This window comes from Balaenoptera acutorostrata, chromosome 8 (genome assembly GCF_949987535.1).
Source record: "Balaenoptera acutorostrata chromosome 8, mBalAcu1.1, whole genome shotgun sequence".
NCBI lineage: Eukaryota > Metazoa > Chordata > Mammalia > Artiodactyla > Balaenopteridae > Balaenoptera > Balaenoptera acutorostrata.
In genome coordinates, this window is record NC_080071.1 from 40,283,128 (window position 1) to 40,308,545 (window position 25,418).

The following is a 25,418-nucleotide window of genomic DNA, read 5'->3' on the forward strand; positions in this document are numbered from 1 at the left end:
CTTCATTCAGTCTGCTGACTATTCTGTATTTATTGCCCCCAGGACAGAGATTACATAGCATAAAGCAGAGAAAAAGGTAATCAATTCTTACAGTTTGTTTCAAATGTTAGGGGAACTCATGGGCAACAGATTTGGAGGAATATGATGAATAAGAGCAAAATTTTTACATTCAGACTAGATGAAAGGAAGGGAGAGGGAAACAATCAAAAGGTACGCAGAGAGTTTTGACTTAAGTGGGTACCTGAAAAGGGGGCCCAGGTCCCATCCCACTTAACAGCCCTACATTGACCCCTGATGGAGGGAAAGGTAACAAAAAACCCAGAAGGTTTGGTGGAGCTAAGAACCAAGGGAATCTCTGCCTTCCTGGGAAGATGGAGCCCTGGGAATAAAGCAAGACTTTGTAAATAAAATGGCTGAAACGTAATTTCATGTCTACGCTGGAGTTGCTCAACCTTGGCACTATTAGCATTTTGGGCCCAATAATTCTTTGTTGTGGGGACAGTCCTGTGCGGTGTAGGATGTTTATCAGCAACCCTGGCCTCTACCCACTAGATTCCAGTAATGTAATCTTCACCCTCACCTTTTGGGACAACCAAAAACATTTCTAGGCACTGCCAAATGTCCCGGGGGGCAAAATCGCAGTTGGGAACCACTGCCCTAGGTAGACGGAGTCCCAGGCAGCCTCAAAGAGTTTCTTACAAGTGTAGTATAGGTTGTGAACAGCTGAATGAATCATTCTGGAGGATCCAGAGCCACCTGCATGGACAATGTCCTAGAACCAGATGGGATGAAGAAAAACAAATGCAATGGTGAAAAATGCCAGAGAGGACTGATCATTCCCAAGGACAAAATGGTACACTCCCCATAGATGCCCCCACATCATACTGCATTGGTTAAGAATGAAGATACTGGCACATACTAGGAGGCAGGCTATCTGGGTTCAAATCCTAGCTCTAATCATTAAGAGCTATTTGACTATGGCAAATCACTCAATTTTCTGGGTCTAATCCATAAGATGGGGGTAATAATAGTACATGCCATACATAATTACTGTAGTAATTAAATGTGGTAAATTTTTAAAGGTCCTGCTCTCTCCATAATTAAGCTTTGAATAAGCAGTGGCTTTTACTATGTATACAAAACACTCCCCTGAAATTTGATCTAATTCAGAGGAGAGTGACCCTGAATTAAAACTAAATTTCTACCATCAAATCAAATGAGGCTCACAATAAAAACTGAAATTCATATAAAAATGAACTTATTTTTACATTACCAATTTGTGTTCACAAATTTCTTCTCACTACATTGGCCTCTTTGTATCCAGTCTGACATTCTCCATGTCCACCCCTCAATGTATCTTCATACCACCACTGTGGTCATCCTTTTAAATCTCAAATCTGATCAGATAATGGGTTCCTTATTATCCATAGTCATGGTCACACAGAGACACGTCAAGAGTTCAAGGCTATGTGGGGAAGAGCATGGCATGAGGGTCCACTGGGTTTCTGTGTAAGATTTTATTCTAAAAATTATGGTGATTTCCCTGGTGGCGCAGTGGTTAAGAATCCGCCTGCCAATGCAGGGGAAACGGGTTCGAGCCCTGGTCCGGGAAGATCCCACATGCCGTGGAGCAACTAAGCCCATGCATCACAACTACTAAGCCTGCGCTCTAGAGCCCACGAGCCACAACTACTGAGCCCGCATACCACAACTACTGAAGCCCATGTGCCTAGAGCCCATGCTCGGCAACAAGAGAAGCCACAGCAATGAGAAGCTCGTGCACCGCAACGAAGAGTAGCCCCTGCTCGCCGCAACTAGAGAAAGCCTGCACGCAGCAACGAAGACCCAACACAGCCAAAAATAAATTAATAATTAATGAATTTTTAAAAAATTATGTATACTCCTAAAAGGTGTTTGAAAATCATTGGTCTGCAGAGATTCCACCAGATGGCAGTCAAGGCCACCCATGAGCAGTCCATACCCATCCTTCCAGCTGCTCAACAACCTTGTGATCCAGATGAAGAAAGTCACCGGTACAGAGTACATGTGCCACGAACTTCATAGTTTTGTACATGCTATTTCATCTGCTTGGAATGCTTTTCTGTATCTCCTACAGACAGGAAGTCACTGAAGGGCCCTTTTCCTGGGAAACATGCTCAGATTTGCATTTTTGAAAGAAATCTCATGTACTCTGGTGCTGGGGGGCCTGCTTCATGTACTGTAGGATTCCTTACTAAGGCTGGTAAGGAAAATACCTAGCATCCCTATGATCACATTCTCCCACAAAGTCCTGGGGTGCTCCAAAAGACAGAACATTGGATCCACCAACCTTAGGAAATCAACTCTCCTTTTCTATTCTTTCATATTTTCCTGCTTATCCTTCCCAAAAGTCCCCACCGCTCTCCCCTTATAGGACCTAGTCCCTTCCAAGAGACTCTAGAACACCAGAGCCAGTCTCTCTTCTAGTATGGGCAACTTCTGCTTTCATCTCTGCTATACCACTCTCCCCTGAGGCAAAGAGAGCACAGAGTTCTGGAAAGGGGAAAGATGTGCACATCTAGAGTAAAACACAACTGTGTCACAGTGAATCACCATTCCACCTGCATGTGTGTCTCAGTGAATCACAGCTTCTTTCTTCATACTTTTCTTGAATAAATTTAGATTAGTTTTGTGGTCAGAAAAATATACTATTAAAAACAAGTCCAATTGGGACACCCATCTATGTTGAAGCACCCTTCTATAAGTTAAACCGTGATATAGAAAGCAGTACCTTGCCCAGTAGCTGCCTTCTCCCTTTTCCAAACCTTCAGCATGGTTCGTTCAGTGATGAAAAATACTGCTCTTTCCTCAGGAGGGTCACCATTCATTGCCTTCATCTGTGCATCCATGTTCTACCCTTTCAGTTTAATGCCACAGCCCATCAGATCATCTCCTCCTCTGTCCCATTTGGCAGCCAGTCTCGGGACTGCTGCTGGTCTTCCACCTGTCAAACTCAATCTATCTTCAACATAGAGGCAGAGCCTAGAGAGTGGGCTGAGTGAAGAACAGTGAAGGCGGACTGGTTTTACCCTGGATTTGATCTACTTTGAAGGGAGAAGGGGTCCTAATAACATGGAAAATTCCCTAGCAGGGACTTGCTTCCTGGCTTTGAGAGAATCTGGTTAGAAATGGGCTTCCAGCTTGGAAGATAACAACCCCATACAGTGAAGAGCTTTTGCAGTGTCTGCCTGGTTACAAAGATTCCTCTTAACCTCCAGCAAGAGGGGCGTGAGGGAGCAGCCATTCTGAACAATTCTGTACAGTGAGCCCATATTCCTTGCTACAGTGGACTGGTCCAGAGAGGATGCCTGGCCCAAACCAATCAGATGGAATGGAATATGCTTGCATAACCTCCTTGAAAATGGGCACCAATTGAAATTGCCTCTTCCATTTGCTAGTTGTGTGACCTAGGGTGAGGCATGTAACCTCTCTTGACCTATTTCTTCATCTGTGAAAAGAATAATTGGAACTACATGACGTTTAAATTTCCTTTCTGCTCTTGCATTACGGTTGTCATGAAGCAGGTAGATTCTAGAGTCAGTGAGGCCTGGGTTCAAGATCATGTTTTGTCAGGCACGAGTCTTATGACCTAGAAAAGTTCCTGGAGTTCTGACGTATGAGTTTCATCATTTGTAAAACGGGAATGATGATAGTGCCCACCTTGTTGTTAAGTGATATAGTGCACGTAAAGTGCTTCAACACTACCACACAAAGTAAAGCAGCCTATGGCCTATGGTTGCTATTGTTATTGTTATCTCTACATGGAACATAATGTGAATTTTTTTAAAAAGGAAGGAAAATAAAATTGATTTTTTTAAAAAAAGGAAGGAAACCAAGGTGAAAACATTATAATTGTTCAGTTTAAGGAAAGATTTGAATAAGAAGATCAAACCATTTGGCTTAACATTAGTGCAAAGAAGTGAGGGGATGAAGGACAAAGAATCAGTATGACTTTCCAGGCATGTAAACATGTACAGGATGTTTAACTGTGGTCTAAAAACAAAAGGTAACACTATTTATGTCAAGCCCTATCACTCTCAGAAGTTAAATAAAAATTTGATAACAAAGAGTCCTCCAAATACAAACAGCATTGGGTAAAATTACAACTCTCTAATGAATGACAAAATCTGTAAACTATTCAACTTGAAGAACCATGTTGAAGACATATATTCCATTGTCTTTCTTTGTAACCTTGTTTTGGTGACATGTACAATATTCATATACCTGGGATATTCCTTTTTTCTTATGTCAAGAGCATAATGCTCACTACTCCAAACCACACAAGATTGATCATCTCAGATCCAATTGATCATCTCAATCCAGAAACTACCCTAACACCCCTAAAGGTGGTAATATTTTAAAACTCTCCTAAGAATAAACTAGGATTTCTATTACAGAATATCTTTCTGTACATAGATGGTATGGTATGCTCTGACAGCCACTTACTGACATAGATCCACTTGAATATGCAGCCTTATCATTTCTTTTGTGAGTCACATGATCTGACTGGGTACAATGCAATGAACTGAAGAAGGGTGAGAGAGAATACAAGGCAGGTAAGAGAGAAAAAAGTAATAAAGGAACCAGTGCTGCATACTGTGGCATAATATAATGCCAGCCTCAAGAGATGGAAAATCTCAGCAGTAGATGGGCTGTAGTTAGTGAAGGCAGTCGACCCAGGGTAGTCCAGCCAAAACAACAATGTCATTCTACCTGTAAAGCTGAAAGCAAGAGCCACAAAAATTGATGGGGACAGGAATCAAAGATAAAGCCATCATACAAAGGGCATGTCACTTTTCCCTCTCTTATAAAAGAACTGTATAGATCACACGCATCATATTTTTCACATCATATTTGTAAAGATTTACAGCCCTTGTTCCATTTTCTGGGCTTGCATGTACAAAGCAACATGTGCACAAATGACCCTTTTCAGATGGTCACACTAGGGAACTGGCAAGAGTTTACCTATTTGGGGGATCCTAAAGACCTCCTGAGCAATGCAAGGACTAAATTATCCATTATCCCACATTTACAACTTGATATCAGGTGCCCTAGAATTCAAAGCATGTTTAAGGTGGTCCTGGATATCTCAGAACAAATGAGTCACTCTTATCTGCCCCATTCAACTATCTTGGCACTACCAAGAGTTGTCATGTCGTGTGGCTGGCAGGACTTTTACAAAGTCAACTGGTTCTTTTGCAGGATGATGAAAGACAAAGAGAACAGTTCAAAGATTCTCTTCTTAGACAATATTCTCTCCAGTGACATACTTGCACATGGTAGGAACTAAATACATACTTCTATTTGACTGTGGAAAGTCATCTTCCTGGAGGAGTTAATGACTTGCCGACTATCAAAATAGTACTTAGAGCATGTTTATGTCCCAAATTTGGTGTTAATCGGTTACTTTGATGTTTACATTTTAAAGTCATATTCTTGTAAAACATCTAGAATGGCTATTTTCAGAATTTGGAATTTAGGGGGTCTAATAACTTTAGCATCCTGAAGTCATTTCAGAAACAGAAGTACAAGATTTAATTTAAATCATTCTAATCACTCAGATGTCTAAGCAGATATGTTGTCTACTTGTACTGTTATATTTACATATTTTTAGATGGGACTTTGCTGATACAAGGTGGTGATATTAGAAGGAAGTTTGCCCAGGAGCCAACTTAGAAAGGCTTTAACTGAAATAAGTATTTCATATCCTGCTTATCTATTTATATTTGTCTAAATAACCCCTCAAAATGATTGTGGGAGCAAAAAACTTTTATTTCACACATAAAATCCACCTCCAGCATGTTTTTCCCCTTTACAGATCGGCCTCTCCATGAACCCGCCTGAGCCTGGGTCAGAAGCATGGAGCAGAGACGAACTTTTAGTGGAGGAGGGAGACTACACTTCATTACTGTCCTACTCAGACTTTAGTGTGCAAATGAAACACCCAGAGGTTTAAAATGGAGGTTCAGGTTCAGTAGATCTGAGGTGGGGCCTCAGTTTCTGCATCTCTAACGAGTTTCCAAGTGATGCTGGAAACTGGTCCATGGCCCAGCATAGAGCAGCTGGGAGCCCACTGTCCTCGGTGAGACCCCCGTCCTGCTCTGCCACTACTGGGCCGGGCCACTTGGCACTTTTCTCAGGGCTTCAGTTTCCTCCTCTATAAAACTAGGCAAGAGATAGATAAGCAACAAGGATTTACTATATAACGCAGGGAACAATATTCAGTATCTTATAATAACCTATAATGGAAAGTAATCTGGAAAAAATATGTATGTTTGTAACTGAAAAAAAAAAAAGAAATAGAGGCTCTTAGCAAATTCAGGAGTCGAAGAGAAGGTGAATGAATAAATTTAGGTGAAAGCATTCTGAAAAAAAAGTTTAAGGAGCTCCTCGATTAACAGTCTTTCAAATCACTGAAGGACATGAAGATAACCCTTACCCAGAAACCAACAAACTGGATGCTGTTGATTCTGTCAGATTCCTGTTCCACCAAGCCATTCCCTTCTTGTATTCTCCATCGAGCTGCTGCTCTAGATGCCTGCCCTTTGACCAGGCTACAGCTGTTAACCCAGCCTTCTACACAAACTTATTTCTGAGTGGCCCCTGGCCTGCACCCTGCAGGGTGGCACAATCCTCTTAATAACTCTTCTTCCAAAGTTCCAGGTTCCATTCACGTAGTCTCATGACACTAAGTTGTTAAACTGTAGGGAGGAAGAGATGACAATTTTCCATGTCTGTATAATTCATAATTTATAGAATTTTCTCTCCTAAAAGGTACCATTGCTACCCGTCTTACACGACAAAAGTGAGGGCTAGTAAAAAAAAATAAGCTCCTTAGCCAATATCACAAAACTAATTAAGGGTGGAAACAGGACTGGAAATGATGATGTTTAACTCCCAGTTCCGTCTGATTGCCTCTACTCCACCTTGGATGAAATTTTCCTACACTCTTTGTTTTTTCCCAAGCTCCTTAAAAGTCACCTACATCCACTCTTGGTTTTGCGGCAGCAGTTGGTGGTGGTGCCACTGATCCAACACAATGTTGCAAAGGAGGAAAGAGATAAACACCATGGGAGCAATGGAGAGGCGCTCCTCATGGGTGAAGTGGAAGGGACTGGAATGAAGAAATTTGTGGCTTTAGTGGCAGGTCACCTCACCTCTGTCCCCTCAGAAAAGACTCAGGAAAGAATAAGTGAAATACTCAGGTCTACGGGTGTCCTCCAGAGATGCTGTTATCTATTTTAATCCATTTTAAACAGAATATCTCTTTTGAAGTATTCTGCAACAGATAGGCCACCCTATAACCAGAGTAATTGCTTGCTGTGTGATTAAGAACATCTTGGATCCAGGGTCCATGATGCCACACAACTCTAGAAAGAAACCCATAAGTGGTACAGCATGCCAAGAGGTAAGATCTGGACCAAGAAGGAGGTATTATTGCACTTGAGAGGAGCCAACCTGGATACAGACTGATTAGCCGTGAAAAAATGATCATGGGTACCAAGCAAAGAATGAATTATGGAGCTGTGTGGAGAGAAATGGGCTCAGGGCAGATTTATTACGCTCCATTTTCACTCTGCTAGCAGGCTGCACAGAGGCTCTGAGGTACAGATTTACTCCGGATGGAAATTTTACATCCAGGGATGCTACCTCAAATAATCTAATTTGGTGAGATGAGAAAATCATATCTCGTAAAACTATCATCCCTTTTCAAAAGCCCATATAAAAGTTTACAGGCTGTTGAGGTCTCTAGCCACGGCACGAGCTTCTATTATATACGATGTGGAGGCAACGAACTTAAAGATAAAATTATTTTAATAAGAAATGCTACTACTCTGTATGTGCAGTTTGTTTTTTACAGCCTGAACTTCATAAATTTTTATAAGGTGTCTCTTTACTGTCAGGCTCAGGAGCTGCTGTGTCACTGTTGCTCAGTCAAAGCTTTTTCAAATAAAAGAATCTCGATCTGGGTGTGATATTATATATGATATTAAGATAGCTGACCCCACATTTACTTCCAGTGTCTCCTCAGCAACATTCATGTCTTCTATGCAAATGTTAAAATAAATATATTCCCGGGCTTCCCTGGTGGCGCAGTGGTTGAGAATCTGCCTGCCAATGCAGGGGACACGGGTTCGAGCCCTGGTCTGGGAAGATCCCACATGCCACGGAGCAACTGGGCCCGTGAGCCACAACTACTGAGCCTGAGCGTCTGGGGCCTCTGCTCCGCAGCAAGAGAGGCCGCGATAGTGAGAGGCCCGCGCACCGCGATGAAGAGTGGCCCCCACTCGCCGTAACTGGAGAAAGCCCTCACACAGAAACGAAGACCCAACACAGCCAAAAATAAAAAAAATAATAATAATAATAAATAAATAATAAATAAAAAATTAAAAAAATAAATAAATAAATAAATATATTCCCAATCACTGTGAAATGGGTTACTTGTTTGGCCATTATACATGTAGGAGCAGGATGCCTCAGCAGGAAGGGACCTTGACTGTCCTCTACTAATTCTAGATGGAAGAGACATGATGTTGAGGAGCACGAAAAAACCCATGCCAAGACAACTTCTTTAGGACTTGTGTGTGGGTATCTTTCAAGGGTTGGATAGAAGAGGAAAGAGAGAGGGGAGACAATTTCCAAATAAGAGCAGTTATCATTTTTCAAGTGCTCATTATGTTTCTGGTACAGGATAAGTACTTGATATCCATTATCTCACTGAGTCCTTGCAATCCTATGAGATGGAGAATAGCATGTCCATTTTACAGGAGAGGAATCTTCAGCTTGGAGATGTTTATAGTTTGCCCAAGGCCATATGGCAGGAACTCAATCTGGATGTGTCAGATCACAAACACAGTTTTATTCCAATGTCATGTCTCAAAATTGTTTCTCATCAACATCATTCTGGATTTTTGGTTATCCAGGAGAATACTGCGTAGAGGAAAAGGACTTCACGAAACCTTGGAAGGGAAAAGAGATTATGAATTACAGTATATCAGACCAGAATGAGCCCCTGAAAATTGCCTGGACAAACTCTTCATTTTACTGAGAAGAAACAGAAAGGTGGTCACAGGACTAGTTCTGGGTCACATAGCTAGTTAACAGCAGAAGCAGGATTTTCTCCTCATCTTACCACTAGTGCTGCTGAAGGCAATACATCTAGTCAAGTTGAAGAAGGAGTTACACAGGAGGTGATTTTTCCCTTCTCTAATTTTTTTTTTTCCTGCCTCATTCTCTTTAGTACCTTCTGCCCTTCCCCTGAAATAGAATGAATGGGATAGGTAATTAGGATGTGGTTAGGACTGGAAAGGCAGGGTCAGGAGAAGAAAGAGTATTCTGGTATTTTTCCTTTTAGGTCCTTAACTTGAGGATAAAAGTCATCCTAGGTATTTCTTTTGGGAGAGGGATGAAATGAGAGGAGTAATCAAATACTCAGTCAACAAACATTAGAATTTACTATTTTCAGAGACTCAAATAGTCATTAACTTGATGAATAAGTCTACGGGTCTGCTCTCAAAGTGCTTACAGTCTAGTGAGAAAAAAAATCAATACAATCAATACAAACTGGTCATTATAATCTAATATCGCAAGCACCATGAGAGAAACACAGAAAAAGTGATATGGGAACATGAAAAGACTATAAAGGAGTTGAGCTCAGGTATGATGGGTACTCAGGGTAGCCTGTGGGAAATCACTGATGATGACCACAGGGCTTGACCCTCATGTGAGGGGCAGGAAAACAATTGCAGAATTCTGGCTAAGAAGGACACACAGGTCTTTTGTCTCCCTAGGTAGGTTTATTCCTAGGTATTTTATTCTTTTTGTTGCAATGGTAAATGGAAGTGTTTCCATAATTTCTCTTTCAGATTTTTCATCATTAGTGTATAGGAATGCAAGAGATTTCTGTGCATTAATTTTGTATCCTGCAACTTTACCAAATTCATTGGTTAGCTCTAGTAGTTTTCTGGTGGCACTTTTTGGATTCTCTATGTATAGTATCATGTCATCTGCAAACAGTGACAGTTTTACTTCTTCTTTTCCAATTTGTATTCCTTTTATTTCTTTTTCTTCTCTGATTGCCGTGGCTAGGACTTCCAAAACTATGTTGAATAATAGTGGTGACAGTGGACATCCTTGTCTCGTTCCTGATCTTAGAGGAAATGCTGTATGCAGAAAACTATAAGACACTGATGAAAGAAATTAAAGATGATACCAACAGATGGAGAGATATACCATGTTCTTGGATTGGAAGAATCAACATTGTGAAAATGACTCTACTACCCAAAGCAATCTACAGATTCAATGCAATCCCTATCAAATTACCAATGGCATTTTTTACAGAACTAGAACAAATCATCTTAAAATTTGTATGGAGACACAAAAGACCCCGAATAGCCAAAGCAGTCTTGAGGGAAAAAGACGGAGCTGGAGGAATCAGACTCCCTGACTTCAGACTATACTATAAAGCTACAGTAATCAAGACAATACGGTACTGGCACAAAAACAGAAACATAGATCAATGGAACAAGATAGAAAGCCCAGAGATAAACCCATGCACCTATGGTCAACTAATCTATGACAAAGGAGGCAAAGATATACAATGGAGAAAAGACAGTCTCTTCAATAAGTGGTGCTGGGAAAACTGGACAGCCACATGTAAAAGAATGAAATTAGAATACTCCCTAACACCATACACAAAAATAAACTCAAAATGGATTCGAGACCTAAATGTAAGACCGGACACTATAAAACTCTTAGAGGAAAACATAGGAAGAACACTCTTTGACATAAATCACAGCAAGATCTTTTTTGATCCACCTCCTAGAGTAATGGAAATAAAAACAAAAATAAACAAATGGGACCTAATGAAACTTCAAAGCTTTTGCACAGCAAAGGAAACCATAAACAAGACAAAAAGACAACCCTCAGAATGGGAGAAAATATTTGCAAACGAATCAACGGACAAAGGATTAATCTCCAAAATATATAAACAGCTCATTCAGCTCAATATTAAAGAAACAAACACCCCAATCCAAAAATGGGCAGAAGACCTAAATAGACATTTCTCCAAAGAAGACATACAGATGGCCAAGAAGCACATGAAAAGATGCTCAACATCACTAATTATTAGAGAAATGCAAATCAAAACTACAATGAGGTATCACCTCACACCAGTTAGAATGGGCATCATCAGAAAAATCTACAAACTACAAATGCTGGAGAGGGTGTGGAGAAAAGGGAACCCTCTTGCACTGTTGGTGGGAATGTAAACTGATACAGACACTATGGAGAACACTATGGAGGTTCCTTAAAAAACTAAAAATAGAATTACCATATGATCCAGCAATCCCACTACTGGGCATATACCCAGAGAAAACCGTAATTCAAAAAGACACATGCACCCCAATATTCATTGCAGCACTATTTACAATAGCCAGGCCATGGAAGCAACCTAAATGACCATCGACAGACGAATGGATAAAGAAGTTGTGGTACATATATACAATGGAATATTACTCAGCCATAAAAAGAAACAAAATTGAGTCATTTGTTGAGACGTGGATGGATCTAGAGACTGTCATACAGAGTGAAGTAAGTCAGAAAGAGAAAAACAAATATCGTATATTAACACATGTATGTGGAACCTAGAAAAATGGTACAGATGAACTGGCTTGCAGGGCAGAAGTTGAGACACAGATGTAGAGAACAAACGTATGGACACCAAGGGGGGAAAACCACGGTGGGGTGGGGATGGTGGTGTGCTGAATTGGGCGATTGGGATTGACGTGTACACACTGATGTGTATAAAATTGATGACTGATTAAAAAAAAATTAAAAAAAAAAAGAAGGACACACAGGGATTTGTGCCTTTTGACTCTTAAATGAGATAATGTTCTAGCACATAGTAGGTTCTCAATAAATGTAATGTGCTTTAAAAGTCTGGGGGAAAAAGATGAAGTAACTATTCTTTCACCTTTTAAGAAGTCTAGAAACATCTTTTCTCCTACCTTTTTTTCTTCTATGTTCCCCTCCTTTGCCTATAGTCAAATTATTTTATCAACAGTGTGAAGAAGGGCACTGACTGTAGTGATCAACCCATTCAAGCTTCCACGCAGTGGCAGAATTCCTTCTATGTTGTTTCTGGTGGCTGGTCCTCTCCTCCATAACATACTGTCACCTGGAGCAAGCATGAAACTTCAAGGCCATCGCTGGACAGTTTGAATCATTAGAAAGTTCTTTCCCATATTGAGTTGAAATCTGCCTCCCTACAATCCTGCCCACTGAGTCTGGTCGTGCCTGCTGGAACTTCAGAAAAATAAATCTACTTTGTCCACATGTCATCCCTTCAAGTGTTTGCAGGCAGCTGCCACGTCTGTTCAAAGCCATCTAATCTGGCACCAGCTGGTGAGGCACGTGCCTCGTCCTGTTGCTAAAGGAGGTTAAGAAACAGCAGCCATGGGGGTGGGGAGACTCACAGAGATTCTGCTTTGTGCCTTTCTTCATGCTGGGCTGCTTACAGGGGCTTCAACCAGTGCTAATATCATGCTCCTAGTATCATAATAAGGCTTGACAAAAACAGAGAAGTGGGCTAGTCGGAGAGGCCTCAGGAGTGGTACCACCTTCCCAACTAAGCACAGGCCCTAGAGACTATTAAAAATCCATCCTGTGGAGGAACTCTCCAACAACCACCATTATTAGCCCGATGGAACAGTTCAGATGTTGCCTTTTAATTTTTTTCCCCTAATGTTAGAAAATAATTACTGCCATGGGACCAGTAATTACCTCTGGAGGAGATCCATAAGGTCTGACATTGCTATCTCCTATATGCATAATTCCCTTTCCCATCTAATTTGATTGGTGATATCATTTTCCAGGAAGGTATACCTTTTTGCCAATCACTCACCTTCAGAAACCCTTGCTCCCTTCAGCTATCAGTGAGCCTTCCTTACCGTTGAGGAAAGAAGTTGACACCTAAGACGGCTGAGTCAGGCTGGACGTAGGGTTCCATCATAACCTGACCTTGCAATGAGGGGATGTTAAACCATCGACTCTTATGCCACCTTACCCTCAATCACTCTCTGAGGTTTTACAGATTAAAAATGGGTTATTTGGGCTTCCTTGGTGGCGCAGTGGTTGAGAATCTGCCTGCCAATGCAGGGGACACGGGTTCGAGCCCTGGTCTGGGAAGATCCCACATGCCGCGGAGCGACTGGGCCCGTGAGCCACAATTACTGAGCCTGCACGTCTGGAGCCTGTGCTCCGCAACGGGAGAGGCCGCAATGGTGAGAGGCCCGCGCACCGCGATGAAGAGTGGCCCCCGCTTGCCGCAACCCTCGCACAGAAGCGAAGATCCAACACAGCCAAAAATAAATTAATTAAAAAAAACAAAATCTCTCTCTCTCCTCTCTCTCTCAAAAGAAAAAAAAAATGGGTTATTTAACAAGAGAACACTATTGCTGGCTTTTAAAATAATCAATGATAGAGTTGTTCATAATATTATACCTAATCATTTTTGATGCCACTTTTGTTCATTATTTTATATAGCAACACTAAAACATCCTATAATTTGCATTTTTAAATGGGTCTATTGAAGTCACACCCTGAAGACTCAAAACTGTTACCCATACACAATAAACAATTTTTCTTGCTGTAATTCTTGATAACTCAGAAACATGATCTCAAGAAGTCAAATAATTCTAAAGACCAGTTTGCCTTTTCCCCATGCCAGCCAAGAGTACATTATACTGTTTCTTTTCCAATGCAATATAAGAGAAAGACAATAGATCTGAGAACCTGTGAAATTCTCGACAAATTTAAACCTTGCTTATGTAAGCTATATACAGGGAGGCAAGAAAGACTTCAAGGATTTGAAAGGGCTTACAGGGGTCCCTCTGCCAGGACAGCAGCAGTTTGAACGCATGCCATCACATCTACACATTTGGCATAGTCATTTGGGCCTCTACTTGGCAGCTGTGGAAACGGGAAGACAAGAAGAGACCAGAGAGCAAGGAGCCTGTGTTTCTCACCAGAAAACCACAGGACAGGAGAAGTGGCTGTTCCCTGGAGGTAGAAAGGGAGAGGCCTGGAGATGTGGGAGGGGAGAGACACTGCTGATATTCAGTAGTCATGGTGGTCTCTGTACCAGCCACATGACCACTGCAGTCGAGGTGGTTAGCAGAACTACTGGGGTTGTCTGAAGCTCCATAGATCAGTGGCTAGAGAACTCCATCAAGGCATAATCATCATCTGAGGAACCAGGGGGAAATTCTGGCTCCAAGACCTTACCTCCCACAATTTCCTTTTAGATTTTGTAGGGTGAGATTTGGGCCCTGGAAATTGAATATTACAAGTGAGCTCACAGGGATACTGAGGCAGGTGGCCAGTGGTCCACGTTATCATGGAGAATCACAGTGGACGAAAACCTGTGGGTAAAGGCCAGTGGGTAGTCAGTGAGAGAACACAGTCTGGTTCTCTAGAATTCACACATGACAGACTCCATGTGGATGGCTCAGAGCAGTGGTTAATGCAGCATGGAGGGACAGAGCTGTGCATATTTCACTGGACTTTACTCAGAACCACAGTAATTCTGATATGCATCCCAGGTTGAAACTAGTGCTACTCTACAAAACTAGTACTATTTCCAAGTGTGGTCTGTGAATCAACTGTGATTCTTATAAAATCTTTAGGTAAAAGATTTAGATTCCTGGAGTTTGGGATTAACATATATACACTACTATATATTGTATAAAATAGGTAAACAACAAGGATCAACTGTATAACACAGGGAATAATACTCAATATCTTGTAAAAGAATCTGAAAGAGAATATATATATATATACACGTGTATATATATATATACATCACTTTGCTGTACACTTGAAACTAATACAACATTGTAAATCAACTATACTTCAATATAAAAAATTTGGATTCCTGGATCCTACCTCAGACTGCTGAGTCAGAAACTTCAAGGATGAATTCCAGGAACCTGCATTTTTTGCAAGCTCTCCAGGGATTCTTTCACCAATACAGAACTGTATGAGAGAGGTCTTAGGACCAGCCTGGTGGCCACATGTAGGGGACACAAGGAGAAGGCTATGCAAAAGAGGAACAAGACTAAGATTTTACCTTCTATACTGAGTTTAGACACTTACATCGCTGTGCAAGTGAGACTGACCACTAAGAACCACACATGTAGTAATTAGGTACATATGGACTTAAACTCTTTCGTAATCCTATATGTAGTTCACCAATTAGGTCTTTTTCTTGCTAATTAATTTGTTGTCTAAATTCCAACACAGAGAATCCAATTCAGGTGTTAAAATAAATGCCTGCGAACCCAGGAGAATCCAGGTGACTATTCAACTATGACTCAGGTGCCTGAGAAGAGAATGTCCTTGAATGAGTCGGCCCTGGTTACACAGACCCTGGTTAAATAAGCTGGCTCCTATACCTGGATTGCACTCTGATTTGGGTCACTTCCAAACATTCCAGGTTTACACATGCGTACAGAGTTCACAAAAGCACATTTATGCAGAAGCTACGCTTTGAACCACTTGGTCTTTCCAAAAATTCAAAGCCCAGGTTATATATTTTGCTATTAAAAATTTGCCCGCGCTTCATGTGGTTACACGTTTTCAAGAGTTCTTATAGTGCTTACAATTCCACCTCTATTCTCCTTTCCATTTCATTGTTCTCCTAAAGTTAACAAGGAAAGGTAAACAAGTAAACGAAGATATATATGGTTTAAAAATAAGAAGAAAGGTTCAAACAGAAGGCTCAAAAATCAGAGTTGCAAAATTCTCTTGGCAAAGAAATCAGTGTATCTATGAGGTATTTGATATTAATTATTATTCGATATTAATTATTAATTATAATAATGGCTACCTTTATGAGCACTGTAGGACTTCATGTAGTTTTGTAGCCAAGAACTTTGCTAAGTATGTTATGTGTATTATCTCATTTAACCTGACAACAATCCCACTAAAGTTTCTCTCACTGTCTCTTAGACTTGGGAAACTAAGGCACAGAGAGGTTGATTAACTTGGTCAAAGTCACACAGCTAATGCATGGAGGAGCTGGAATTTGCATCCACAAAGACACCAGAGCCTGAACTCAACCACTAGGCTACACAATTTCCCATCTTCAATATTGCAACACATGCAGGAAATGAGATGCATTTAATCATTAGCATCTCCAGATATTATTTAAGACCATGTACAGTGACCAATTGGTTGAAGTAAAAATATGTCATATATATAAAATCAAAATGCCTGTGCTTATATACAGGTATGTTTATTTGTACACAAACAATAGCATTTTATGCTATTCTTATTCTCAGCATCATAATTTTCATGACATAAAAAGTAATACCTCGCCCCAAGTCTGTGAGGGAAAGTTTTTCCACCTCTTAAATTATTAAATCGAAGGACATCACAGAGTCCACCCAATTTCTATGTGAAGTTTAAATTCTAGTGTTAATATCAGAAGTTTTCTACCCTTATTTTTAATGTTTAACTTTCCTGGGCTCAGATTTTAAATATCCTAGATTCTATGGGTCTCACTTTTCTAATTTATCTAAGAGGATATTGCACAAAAATCCCTTTTAACCCTAAAGACACAATGACTTACTTCGACTGAACAGTAGTCATTTCCATATCCCTAACTAATATTTCACAGAAATAGCAATCTATTAAGCCTGAGATGAATTAAAATCTGAACTCTGATTCATGAACAGTATAAGCTGACCAAGAAAGAGTCCAGGCCTCTAGACTCTGAATATCATACATAATAGGCTAACCATCAGACCAACCACTTTAACTAATACATACCAAAAATCACAGCTCTCTATAGAATTTTTTTTTTTTTTTTTTTTTTTTTAATTTTATAGCTACTTTATTTATTTATTTATTTATTTTTGGCTGTGTTGGGTCTTCAGTTCGTGCGAGGGCTTTCTCTGGTTACGGCAAGTGGGGGCCACTCTTCATCGCGGTACGGGGACCGCTCTTCATCGCGGTGCGCGGGCCTTTCACTATCGCGGCCCCTCCCGTTGCGGGGCACAGGCTCCAGACGCGCAGGCTCAGCAGCTGTGGCTCACGGGCCTAGCCGCTCCGCGGCATGTGGGATCTTCCCAGACCAGGGCTCGAACCCGCGTCCCCTGCATTAGCAGGCAGACTCTCAACCACTGCGCCACCAGGGAAGCCCTCTATAGAATTTTACACAATTTTAACATGAGTATATTAAAGCAAAGATTTTAAAGAATTAGCTAATCATCTCTCACAATGGGCCTTTCCCTAGTGTAGCTCAAAAGTTCTTCTTAAAATTTCATAGTATCTCCTTAATTGTGTTATTTTTAAAAGTACAATAACAATATGGAAAATAAACATTAGTGAAGATTTAACTGAAAAATACTCTTCCTGATCAAAAAGTAAATAATGCAGAAATAAAACATTTTATTCCAAGCGAAAAAGATGAGAAATAGTACCCATCCGCAGCTCCTTCCGTCGCAAAGTCCATCAGCGTAACAGCCCCTGATATTCACAATTGGTTCCCTACGCCAGGCCCACTGGAATTATTGAACACCTCTTTTATTTATTATCAGATGTGTCCAGAAAAAGGGGGGATGTGGGTTCTCAGTTAATATTGGTTATGTTCATTCATCCAATCTTTGACTTGCTGATAGCATAACAGCATAATAGCTATTCCAGAATCTCAGCCAAAAGGAGAAGAAAAAGTTGACTAGCTTTAGCCTGCCTAGGAAAGGATCTCTCTGTGTATGCTTTTTTAATTTTAAATTCATTTCCCATTATAAACTGAGAAATGTAAATGCTTAGCACATTCATATTTATTTCCAAAATAAAATGCTCCCTTAGACTCATGAATTTCAATCCTTTCTATTTGTTGATGATAGAACTGTCTTTAGGAAAGAGCTAAGTCATTTTTCATGAAGTAGGTGTAAACGCCCGGTCATCTTTTTGTAACAGTTTATATGTATTTTAATTCATCTCTGGTATTTATGAGATCATAGAGTTGATGTGGCATCAGATGGATCAAAAATAAGAGCGGGATTGGTTTTTATTAATAGATACGCCTTCTGTATTGTTCCCACTGACTTCTGAAAAATATGTTCATAAATTTCCTTTCAAAGTGATTATACTGTGCTGAAAATCTTAAAGCTGAACAGGGAGTGAGAGTGTTAACTGCCAAGGCAAGATGACCCTTTGGTGATTCAACGGATGTGAAATGTAATAGAATAACTGTCATGATAAACCACCACAAGGTGCACAGTACTACACCTCTGGCTCTCACATATTCCTCATAACAACCAAGTCAACCCACTTCACAGATCAAGAAATCAAGGCCCTAAGATGTTAAGTAATCTCCTCAGCTCTCAGAGCTGGTGAGGAACAAAGCCAGGGTTTGACTCAGCACAATGTTATGTTCTTGAGCACCACTCCACACTGCCTTCACGGATCAGATCCTGTAGTTCTCCACCCAGGCTGCAGATTGCAATCACTTGGGGAGGTTTTAAAAAATACTGATAAAGTAAATCATTCCCATGAGATGGGCTAAGAATGCCACTATTTTTTTTCAAAGACTGCTGACATGATTTTAGTGTGAATCCATGGTTGAAAACAACTGGATTGGCGAATGCCAAGGAATAGTTATTTTCTTAAGAAATATGAGTCTCTCTGAGCAGGGAGAGAACAACACAAGTTCAAATTGTTTATTTGGAACGGAAACACTAGATGGGAGCACGTACCAACCCCAGCATCATCAGAATATCCTTGTTTCCTGCCCCACCCTGCTCCTTCTGCCCCATGTGAGGATCCCACATGGCATCTGGTGCTGAAGCAGACCCAGGAAGCTGTGTAACCCACACCTTCCATCCACAAGTGAGGAGTCCAGAAAACAAACAGCTTTGCCCAACGTCTCACACGAGCAGTAAAGGCAGAACAAGAGCTGGAGTCTCCCGCACCCTGTTTCAGTGCTCCTTTCACAGAAAAAAAATTTGGAAGCAGTAGGAAAACAGTTGGGGCAGGGAGTCAGCCAAGGCATCCAAAGAGAATTTCAAGAACCAGAGAGAGCAAGGGAAAGAAAAAAAACTGTAGCAGACTGAGAAAGGAGAACAGGCACAATCTGAAAATAACGGGAAAATGAGAGGAAACGTAATAAAGCAAAAGAACTGGCCAGGAAAAAATAAAATGGGGAGAGCTGGCCATCATAATACTTTATCAACAAAATAAAAGGAAAATACAAGGGAATAATGGCACCTACCATTCAGCTTTGGGAAGCATGGTGAGGCCTAAAGTACTTTCAAAATAATGTAACATAGAAGCAAACACTAACTGTAGGAAAATCACCTGGCAGAGAGGCAGGGGTTGCCAGAAACTCCCAAGCCTGGGAAGCGTCACCTACTACCTTGCTACTCAAAGTAGTTTGAGGATCGCTCTGACAACATCACCTGGGAACATGTTAGAAATGCAGTCTCTCTGGCCTGTGCCAGATCTGCCGAACCAGAATCTGCATTTTAATTAGATCCCCGCATGATTTAGATGCGTATTCAAGTTTGCCAAACACTGGCTCTAAGAACCAAATTGAGGGGTAAAAAAACAAACAACTCTTACAGGCAGAAGGTGGGACTAAAGAACTAAGTAGACGTCAATCTGCCTAATTAAATTATTTGTGGCGGCCCTATGAGAAGCCAGGCCCTGAGCTGGGTTTTTCAGGAAATGAAGGCCTGAAGCTAGGCATGGTTGGCCCAAAAGCACATATACATGAGGAAGACCATGACTTGTGCTCCAAGGGGAGGTCAAGCAAAATGCAACCAGGTTTGGAAGAGTAGAAGCTGAAGTTTAGAGGGAGATCAGGAAGGATGCAGCAATTTCACTGACTCTCTGACAGGTGGAAACAGTCATGGGGAAGCGGGAGGGTCTGTTCCAGGCAGAGAAACAGCACAAGCAAAGATGCAGAACTCAGAAGACTGCTTTGTATTGAGGGAGCACTGCCTTCACCCTAGAGCAGTGGTTCTCAAATTACTTCAAGTAGACTCATGACTCTGTGTGATGATGCCTTAGAGACTAAGGGTAGGGAAGGCAGGCGAATGGGATGACCGGGGCCCCATTTCAACCACATAAGATTATATTTTAACAGCGGATTCCACCACTGACAAATAAAATTTGAAGCATATCACTGAGCCAATACACAAGGTGCTTCTAAAATTATTTGCTAAAGCTGTGCTTGGCATGTGGTAGGTACTCCAATATCCATTGAATAAATTAATAAATCAACGAATGAATAATGAATGAATGAATGAATCTATGAGATCAAAGTAAACAATGTAGAGCTACTTTGGGGCTGGACTGCAAAGGGTCTGAAATGTCAGAGGAGAGGTTTATATGTCATTAGGTAGGGCACTGGGAAAAAGTTTCTTAGGCAGTGACTGAGCTTGGCTCTGCATTAAGGAGCTTATTCTGCACACCAAGTGTAAAATAGATTGAAAATGAGAGAGGCTGGAGATGGTAAACTAGTCAGGAAGACATCATGGAAGTCTCTAGAAAGAGATAAGAAGAGTCTGAACAAAGACAGTCACCGTGGCAATAAAAAGGTAGAGAAGCCAGCATGGTGAGGCATTGTGCAGATGGAGTCCATAGGATTTGTCTGTGAATTATGTGTGGGAAGCAAATATATTGGAAAGATTCTGGGTGATTGTGTGAAATACAGAAATTGACAGAGTCACCTTTGTTCATGCAAGGAGAAAGATGTTGATTAGAGTCTAGACCTGTTAGATTTGAAGTACCTGAGAGTACTATAAAGCCATCTCGTAGGTGGTTCAAATGTCAATATGAAATTTAGGCAAGTGGAAATAATCTAGCACTAATAAGAGGACACCACTGAATAAAAAGTCACATGCAAAAGAGCAAAAAGGAGGTCATCTATACAGCAACGAAGATCAAGAAAAATCTGCAGAATAAAAAAAGAAGAAGAAAAAAGAAAAGGGAGGATACAAAGACCATATTGAGACACAGGGAGAACAGAGACAGGAGTCAGGGAGGTGGTAAAATACAGTGAAATGGTGGGGTAGGAGAGGAAGGGTCACAGTAAAGACCCAGAAGCAAATAAAAGGCAGTGGGAAACTGGGACAAACGCTCGTTGTCCTTTAGATCTTCGAAGACACAGGATTTTATAGGCACAGCAGAAAGCCAATTTTGCTCTTTATTTCTGTGAACAAAGATTTTCGCAAATAAAGCAGTTGCTCCTGTGAGAAGTAAACTCATTGTTCGGATTTTTTTTAATATAAATTGTTCCTGTTAAAAATTAAGCAATGATATCTTCAAACTCAGCTGGAAGGAAAAAATCTAAAGCGGGGGAGGCAGTCCAAGGATTTAAGATTCTTGTCTCTTCCATGGTGGGAGCTCCACACAGCATTATCTATGTAGATATTTCACCTTTCGGAATTGTGTTCGTTTTGCAGGACTTTTTGGTTTTCTTTTCTATGAGCCAGGTCACCAGCCTGATAAAAAGAATGCTGAGAACACCTGATATACTTTGTTAGATCCTCACACAATAGTTGCACTTTGTAAAGTTACCCTCCAACTGCTGACAGGTCTCACTAATTGGCCATGTTTGGGTGACAAGTACTAATGACAGTTCCTTCTCTGGTTTGACTGTAAAGGAGACACCTCCCTTGGTTTCCTTTCTGCCTCAGTTCAAGGATACATTGAGTTCACTATTCTCTTTTTTCTTTTTGCTATGTGACTCTGTATATTGGTAAAATGCTATAAAATATCAACATTATTTTCTTTAATGTAGATGCTATTTAGTGGTTATTAAATTTATTTAAAGAGATCATTACGTAATGTAAAATAATACAATGCAAATGAAGTACATAAAGAATTGTACTGCAAAACATTTATATCACTACGATGATTCCACAGAGGACAGTAATTTCTCCTTTGATAGGAGAATTCACCTTCTCAAAAGTATTTTACTACACATGCATACAAAAGAGGTCAAGGAGATCTACAAGAATAGCTATTTGATTTGTGGTTTTCATTCCAAGCTTCCTCCAATCACTTTTGGAAATGAGTAGGAGTGTAAATTATAAATCTACAAATACTTGATTTATGGGAATATAAAATTTGAACTACAACCAACACTTTGCCCAAATAAACATTTTTTCCTCCTTAAAAACCTCACATAACAACAGAACTTGCAATGCGTATTTGCATTCTAAGGGTGTTTATCTATTACAGGCAAGGGGTGGCACATATACTCACTGCACATATGGCATCAAAATAAGATGAAAGGACTCTGGAAACCCGAGAAATGGGGCCCTGAAATATTTAAGGGCGTTCTTTCCAGCCAAAACCTTTAACTTTATCTAAGACATAGCTTACTGACTTTGTGAAAAGCCTTCTTTTTAATTTGACAAATCATTTTTTTACAGCTTCATGCACTGTTCTGAAGCTGCCAGTTTCTAAGCTTTAGGCTGGGCCCTATAACACAAATGTCTTATTTCTTCTGTTTGAGCATCTTTTACTACATCTTAACAAAGTTTGCATTCACCTTGGTGTGATGCTCTTGAGCAAAGCAAAACCAAAGGGAACTGCAAACCACATCTCTGCATGAAAATGAAGATGGCTTTCCCTAATGCAAGAACTTTTAAGAGCATTCCAAAACTGTGTTTATTTTGTACTCGTGGGGGTAGGGGGCTTGAAGGCGATTTATTTTTCTTAAAGGACCACAGCATCCCCCCCCCTCCCCCAAGGGTCACCATAAAAACTGTATGTCCTTTAGAGGCTGTGAAAGCATTCGGGGAAACATCGTCCTGCCAGCGCTCCCTTCTCCCCAAGGGCCCCCGCAAATAACAGTGGCGAAGCAGATGGTCCTCCCCTCCCCTTCTCCTTCTCCCTTCCGCAGTCCCACAGTGTCCTCCCATCCCGCGATGACACCTTCACCCAGCGCTTAGTAACCGAGCCTCCCACCCAACCCCCAGAGCTCCCAGCAAGTGCAAACTTTGGGGACCTTCTCTCTGTCTCACCGCCCCCATTTCACCTTCATTCAGCTGTAGAACTCTCTCAGGATCCCAAGCTTCGATTGCTATCTTCCTCCCACTCCTCTGCCCCCAAACTACCCATTTCCCTGTATTGAACGGAGAGACGTCCAGCCCCAAACGTCCCAGCCCAGGTGGCGGAGGCACTGCGGCTAACCACAGACGGGTGCTGTCCTCGTCCTCTGCCTTTCTCCATCCTCTCCTCCGTTTGGGAGACTCGGAGCCCGGGAGCCCACACTGGGGACGCCTCCACTCCTCTGGCTTCCACGACCTAGTCCTAACTCCAGCGGCTCAAGGGAGCCTCAGCCCACAGGCCGGGCAAGCGGCGGCCGGGAGTCCTCCTCTACAAGTGGGACCGCGGGACAAAGTGCAAACTCTATCGGGAGGGGGGCTCCCGGCGGCCCTTCCCTCGGGCAGCGCGCCCAGGTGCGGCTCGCCCCGTGGAGGCGGACGGGGGCCCGCGGGAAGGAGGCGCCCGTTGCAGGGGGCGCCGGGCCGGGTCGGGCTGGGCTGGGCACCCGGAGCTTACCTCGGCGCGCGGGCCACCGGCGCGTGGGGCAGTGGCTCCTCCAGCCGGGAAGCTGTTGCTCGCGTTCGCGCGGCGGCGGCGGTCCCGCCGGGGCTGCGCTGGGGCTTCGCGCAGACGCTCTCCCGCGGTCTGCGGCAGCCCGGGTGGTGGCGGTGGCGGCGGCGGCGGCGGCGGCGGCGGCGGCGGCGGCGGCGGCGGCGGCGGCGGCTGCGGCGCCGGCGACAGCTCGGCGCGGCCCCCGGAACTGTCCAACTCGGGCGGGCGCGGGGCTGAGGCTCCCGCCGCGACCCGGGCACTGAGCGCCTGCGCGCCCTGCCTCGCCCAGGTGAGGGGCGTGTGCCCGGAGCCCGCGGGGCGCGCCCGGCCCGCGCTGCGCTCGGGCCTGGCCCGGCAGCCTCCCGGCGTCCGGCCTGGCCGCGGACTCCCGGGGTCGGACCCGCCAACGCCTCTCCCGTGCGCCGAAGCTGGCGACGGTTCACCAGGCAGGGACTTGCGAGGCACACACCCTGGGGCGAATGAGGCGGGACCGTTTGGGGGCTCGTTGACACTGCGGAGTCTCCCGCAGCATCGCCGCCTTTAAATCCCGCCTTTCCAGGCGTGCGCGCACCGCGAGGGAGAGGAGACTCCGTCCGGACCAGGGGGTCCTCGCAGTCCTCGGCCTCGGGGTCCCGGTCCCTGAAAAAATTCTTGGCAACCGCAGAGGTCCCAAAGCCGGGATGCTCAGCGGCGCGGCAGGGCGGATCTTTCAAATATTAGTCAAGCCAGAGTGAAACTCTCTTCTTGGAGATGGTCAGAACAACTATTTGTTTTTCTTCTTTGACCTGCCCTCGGCTCCAAGACCACACCAAGCAGCCTCGGCGTTTTTGGCGGAGCGGGGAAGGCCAGCAGCGCTGAAGGCATCGCAGCCTCGCCGCGGATCTAAAGGGCTCTTGGATGGGGGGGGGGGGGGGGGGGCGGGCTCCTGGCTCCTCTGGATTTCTCTTCCGTGCTTATTTAAGTTTTCAAAACTAAAACATGTCATCGGTTCCCCTGATGTAGGGCATCTTGCGAAAATAATGCAAACATAGCCAAAGTGCTGGGTTCTGAAAGGGAGAGCGCTTGGAAAGAAAACATTTAAGGGGATAGGAAAAATAATTTTAGAAAGAGCAATTTTCTGAGATTATTTGGCTGGAGAAGTTCAAGAGTAATAAATGACAAGAGAGTTGTGTCTTACAACAGAGATTTTTTTTTTCTTTGACCAGATGATTTTAAAATATTATTCTTTGGTTCTCTTCTTGGATGATTGACACTAACTCCATCAATAATTAAGCCAGCAGCTGTTCATGTCTTGGCATAATAGTCCAGAGTAAATATCTTAACGTCCAGCCAAAGCCAGTGCTGTTCTCCAGGGTGGTTTGAGATTTGACAAACACACATGCACATCATCCTAGAGCTTTCTAGAGGAGGAGGTTGTGTTTATTACCCACCTTGGAATTTAGGGTTATTGCAGGCACCAGCACACCTGTGATACCAGCGTGAGAAGGCGTATAATCTGACAGATCGTTTTTATATTTTTAGAATTCTAAATATCTTCACATCCAGGTACACAGTCTTACTTACTCATTACTAAGAGCAGGCACTTATTTGGTATGTTTATTCTGAAAACTGAACCCTATTTGAAATTGCAACAGGAAGCCAGCACCAACATTAAACCATTATAACCCAGAAGACCGTGAGCTATGATAACTGCTTAAGTTGTCTCACAAAATCATTCTCTTAAGGTCTCTCTCCCCATCAGTGAAGGTTATACTGAA

General features: G+C 42.5%; 1 protein-coding gene across 4 annotated transcripts in view; it reads right to left on the reverse strand.

Annotated features, from left to right (window-relative positions):
- The window catches only part of ZNF385B (zinc finger protein 385B), a 432,563-nt gene extending 408,778 nt beyond the window's left edge, over window positions 1–23,785 (reverse strand). For all 4 annotated transcript variants that reach the window (XR_009009118.1, XM_057551853.1, XM_057551854.1 and 1 more), the window contains exon 1: window positions 23,626–23,785. The gene's annotated coding sequence lies outside the window, so the exon portion shown is untranslated. The remainder of the gene's footprint in view (window positions 1–23,625) is intronic.
- Window positions 23,786–25,418: the final 1,633 nt, after the last annotated feature.